This window comes from Macrobrachium rosenbergii, chromosome 18 (assembly GCF_040412425.1).
Source record: "Macrobrachium rosenbergii isolate ZJJX-2024 chromosome 18, ASM4041242v1, whole genome shotgun sequence".
Lineage (NCBI taxonomy): Eukaryota > Metazoa > Arthropoda > Malacostraca > Decapoda > Palaemonidae > Macrobrachium > Macrobrachium rosenbergii.
In genome coordinates this window covers 29,846,734-29,852,911 of record NC_089758.1, presented here as the reverse complement: position 1 = coordinate 29,852,911, position 6,178 = coordinate 29,846,734, and positions in this window count along the sequence as shown.

Below are 6,178 nucleotides of genomic sequence, written 5' to 3'. Positions count from 1 at the left end.
TGAAAAAAAAAAAAAAACTAGACGTTAAGTAAAAAAAGCTGGCAGTGAAACATTCGCCTGCAAAAACCGCAGTGACTTGTTTCACACAAGGCAACAAAAAAAAAAAAAAAAAGAGGAATTTTTAGTACCTAGTTTCAGGTGATTCTTAATTATATATGTATATCTATATATATATATATATATATATATATATATATATATATATATATATATATATATATATATATATATATTTAATCTGCCAACACTTATAAAAATATATATATATATATATATATATATATATATATATATATATATATATATATATGTATATGAATATATACACAAAATACTATATATAACACATACTGTATAAATGTATAGATATGGATAGATATATATATATAAAAACATAAGTGTATGTATATGTATATGTATATGTATGTGTTGTGTGGGTGTGTTTGTGTTAGTGTGTACAGTTCCCTAGGGATTTTCCGAGAATCTGTAAGTTATTATCACATTAGTCCCATTGGCCACATTTACTTCCAAACCGAACAGATTCTCGAACCGATAGATATTTCTATATATCTCTCTCAGGACGATTAGACCTGGTGTAAGGGGTAGCTTGCGACAAGGGGAAGAGGCGGGGGGTGGGGAGGGGGACGTTACAAAAAATAAAAGACGAGAGGACATTCGAAATTTCAGACATTTCGTGGAAGAACTCGTGAATGAAAGATGACAAGTCAAGCATCTTGCTAGAGGAAGCGGAGGACGATTCGATGAATATATTAATATCGAAATATTCCGTTTGACCGCCCAAAAGCCTTTGCCCGCTTTTGAAGGCCTTCAAGGGAACAAACCACTTTAGAAAAGATATAGAGATCATAAATGTATGATATATTAGATTTGTTTGTGAGTCGCGCATGCGCAAGTTCTGGAATTTTTTTAAACAGAATATGGAAGTTGGGTGGAGCTTTACTTTCTTTTATGAAAATGCCGACGGTAGTGGCAATTCAAATGGGAAAAAAGAAAGGGAAGTAAATGGATTGGGTACTAACCATGGAAAATCTTTTTTTAAATCGCTCCTTATATAGCAGAGAAAATTTCATAGGAATTTGTGATTTAAAATGGACATTCTTTCTTGAATTCATCTTAACCATTACTCGCTTCTCATAGAGCCAGTGTGACATGCTCGTGCAGTTTTCAAATAAAACCTGATAGGTCAGAATTTTTCACATTTTTCTGTGTAGAATCTTTCGAACAGGTGAAAAACTTCGACTACGTCAAATCATTTTCATATTCATTTCTCCAGGGGAAATGATGTTAGATGTACTTATAAGAGAATTTACTTTTGCATGTCTGAAAATTTATATATGAAGATGTACGATTAAAGTTTATCTTAATATTTTCTGTAAATATTTCCTAATCGCGAATACACGCATCAAAAATAACAAAGATAAATCAGAAGGCATATTCACGCAGAGGCCAAGGAGGCCGCTGTGGTCGGCAGGACCAATTGGCCCCCCAAATCTGAAAGCTGGTCCCCCCAACCCACGAAAAGAAAAGTACCGTATAACAGGATGAGAATGACTTCTAAGAAAAGCAAATGACCGTCACGAGTTTCCTTAATACTTAGTGAATTAGAGAAACCAATAAAAAAAAAAAAATCAACTTAATTTGCAAATCAGTTGAATTAGTTAACATCACATTCCGGGGCCTTCTTCCAAACTAAACGTCCCATCAAGTGCGCATGCATTGGGCCTCGTTGACGCCTACATGAAATTGCCCGTTGTTTTACATTTGTTATATTTGATGCGTGTATTCGTGATTGAGAAACATTTACAGAAAACGAAAATTTTTATTTTATGATTGTTAATTTGTCTGATGCGTGTATTCGTGATTAGGAAATATTTGCGGAAAATATGAAAATGAAATTGATGGTTGAGATGGATGATAAGTTTTACATGAAGAAAAAAAAAAAAGAATTAAACAAATTCCAAACATTAGAGTAAAGTCTATACTGATAATTAGAGTAAAGTCTATAATGATAATTTGAATGTTAATTTCATTATCAATCAAATTGTTCCCTATCCACATGAAAGAAGAGAAATAACAAATTACAAGCCAATCAAGCAATTACTGAACAGAAAAAAAAGTGAAAAATTATTTCTTGTAAAACAGATGAAAATGACAAATGAACTGTTGTAAAACATTTAACGACAAGAGAATTATGTGCGAATGAAGAGCAGTTGAAAAATGAATGAGAAGTCAGGCGAAGGACGAGGTGCTAATGACTAATTGATCTAGAGGGGCAGAAGAGTCTCGAATGACATATATCAACGCAGGAATGAACGCGTGCACAAACAAATGAACGCGTGCACAAACAAATGAACGCATCACAAACAAATGATGCACAAACAAAAGCAATTCACTGTTTATGCATATTTGTTTTTTGCGCGAATTGAAATGAGACGAGGAAGAAAATATATTGAATTAAAAGAAAAAGACTGAAGAGGTTGAATAAGGGTAAACTGTGAACACGTCCTCTAGAAGAGTTCAGGTTATAGGACCCGGGGAAAACTACAGCTGAGAGAGAGTTCTGCAGTTACCAACTGTAAAGTTAGCGTTGACTGCATATGACAGAGGTTTTTATCCTCACACTTCCCGTATCAGGAACGAAGTTTTTATAGCCTTGAATTTTCTATCAAAGAAAAAACACTACGATCCTTCCTGGTGTTCTGAAAAGCAAAATGTTAGAGAACAAAATATATATACTAACAATGTAATCAACGAATACGTTTTTAAATTAGACACTAAAAGCTGTAGATGAAAAAAATAAAATAAATTATCGGTTAATACTAGACTGGGCTTAAATCCAAAAAAAAAAAATAATAATAATAATAATAAAATGAAAAAAATAACGGACAAAATGAAACGAAAATCTAAAAACAAAATTTACCCTTTGCTCCTGATATGCGAGTTTGTTTCTTCTGTATTGAGTACGAAATTACCATACGAAAATAAACAAAAACAAGCACTATAAATACCACTTTGTATTAAGCATTAGGTATACTTGAGCCAATACAAAAATGTATCAAACTGCACGAGATTGCAAAGTACAAATACAGAACTCTGAATTTTCAGCAAGACAAAAGTCGACCTCAGAATACCTCACCTCCTGTGTGTGGTTTGAAGAAGAGGAAAAAAAAAGAAGACAAGAGGGAGTGTCTCGTGTTCTTCGCCCTCCGAGAGTTGGGAGTCGAATGCCTAGTTTGTGAGAAGGAACTCGGATTTTTTATCGCATTTGTCTGCACAGGCACGCATGCGCCAGCAGGTCCTTATTATATGTTTTAATATGTTTGTACTCGGACGTGTTTTCCAGTTCATTTGGAATTAGGTTACTAGACCCTTGCTTTTGCACACACACACACACACACACACACACACACACACACACATATATATATATATATATATATATATATATATATATATATATATATATATATATATATATATATATATATAAAGGCTTCCTTCGTGGCATTGCCTTTATTTATTTATTCATCACGTTCCATATTTTCGTGATTCAGTTATACACACATACATACATACAAACATATATATATATAGCTGTATATGTATATATATATATATATATATATATATATATATATATATACACTGTATATATATATATATATATATATATATATATATATATATATATATATACACACACTTTTATATATATATATATATATATATATATATATATATATATATATATATATATATACATGTGTGTGTGTGTGTGTGTGTATGCGTGTCGAGTATAATTACTGATGAAACAATGAAAACTAAATTCAAGCAAAAGTAAAGTACAGCCAAACAAAAAGTATAACAAAACGTTCTTGCCAGTCAGACGGGTAGATAATAAAGAAATAACCTTGATTTTTACCATTTCATTTAATGAAGCATATGATCTAGGTTCTCAAGAGTCGGAAGTAACGGAGTTGAATTTCAGTCTGACCACGAAACGGGACATTTCTCTTGAGCACCTAGGAAAGAAACATTGACCTTAATTTTTGAAGCATCCCTTTCGTCAATAACCAAAAAACTTGAAAATAGGGGGGAAGATGAAACTGGAGTTTTTACTGCGTGCAACTGAATCTAATTAAATTTCGGCAATTATTTGTCAAAATATGAATATTGAAGCTTGGGTTTCGTCAATAGACAAAAAAAAACTCGAAAATAAGGTGAAAATGAAACTCCAGTCTTTATTACGTAGAACTGAACTTAATTAAGTTTCGGTAATTTTTCGTCAAATCAGTTTTTTTCAGAATAAGACGAAGCAATGATCAATATTTTCATCATACTTTTTTTGAAGAAGTCTATACCTTGGCGATTTTGTCGTGACAAGAAATTCAGATTTAATCAACTCTTTTCTTCTTGACCGAAATTACCCCGCAATGGAAAATATTCAGCTGTTACCGCCAAAAGTAGGTGAAATACTTCGCTCTGATTTCATACGCTTAATGATTTCTCTGTACTCTACGTATTTGACCTAGAGGTATATTGTGTTAGGGTATATATATATATATATATATATATATATATATATATATATATATATATATATATATATATATATATATATATATATATGTATGTATATATATATGTATATATGTATGTATATATATGTATATAAATTTCTGAATCACATCAGGATTGAAACCCAGGTCTTTCAATTGAAAGACCAGGGTTCGATCCTAATGTAAGCCAGAAATTTATTTCTGTTCCACACGTGACTGTGTGTTGATTATTTCTGTCGTATTCAATCAGAAGGAATATGTACATATGTTTGTATATACACATAAAAGTATATAAATATATATACAAACTTATATATATATATACATATATATATGTGTGTGTGTGTGTATGTATATATAAAGAGAGAGAGAGAGAGAGAGAGAGAGAGAGAGAGAGAGAGAGAGAGAGAGAGAGAGAGAGAGAGAGGATATACCATTATGCCAAAGAAGTTTCAAAATTAATAGATAATGAAGTTACGCTTGAAATGAGAGTTATTAAGGAAGGCACCAAAAAATAATTATCTCGTTCTTTATAGGTCATTCGTGTCACTTTAAATTCATGGCTTCTCTTTGTCATTCATTTAACACTAATTATTCATTCATATAAAACAGCTTATTTCTATACATTTTTTTTAGGTAGATGATTGGTTTACATTGTGAAGGAGGATATTTGTCTCTCTCTCGCTCTCTCTCTCTCTCTCTCTCTCTCTCTCTCTTCATGTATTTTTATATATATATAAATAATATATATATATTTTTTTATATAAGTATATATATTATATATATATGTATATATACTTTGTATATATATACATATATATCTATTTATATATATATTATACCTTTTTATTTTACCCACCGGACAGAAGCTTCTGTACATATAAAAAAAAATAGAAGCAACTCACGATCCAGAAACACAAGCGTCATAATCATAACCTCTCGGGTACGGTTTGACCGACGCGCCGCCAGCCTCACGAAATAGTTCATTATTTATCCGGCGTTATTTATCGCATTCCGCATAATATTTTCAGTACTAGAGGAGTCCGTAATCGTCCGTAACGGAATTAATAAGCGGTCCGGAGTGTCGTTCGGAACTGCGATGGAGTCAGATGTCGTGCATTAAATATGCCGTAATTGTGATGTCTGGAAAAATCTGCGGCAGTTGGTAGTCGCGTTCCACATGTTAAGAGAATGGGGGGCGGTTTGGAATATTAATGATCGGTCTATCTATCTATCTATCTATATGCATATGTAGTTATGTATGTATATGTATGTAGATTTATGTTTAGCATTTACCTTTTCTTCATCGATCTATATATATATGTATATGAATAAATATTATATATATATATATATATATATATATATATATATATATATATATATATATATACTGTATATTTACAAATGTGTATGTATAATATACATATATGTATGCATATAATATAAAATCCACACACACACACATATATATACAGTATATATATATGTATATATATATATATATATATATATATATATATATATATATATATATATATATATATATTTAAGTATGCACATATAAATTTATGTTTAACATTTAACCATTTTCCATA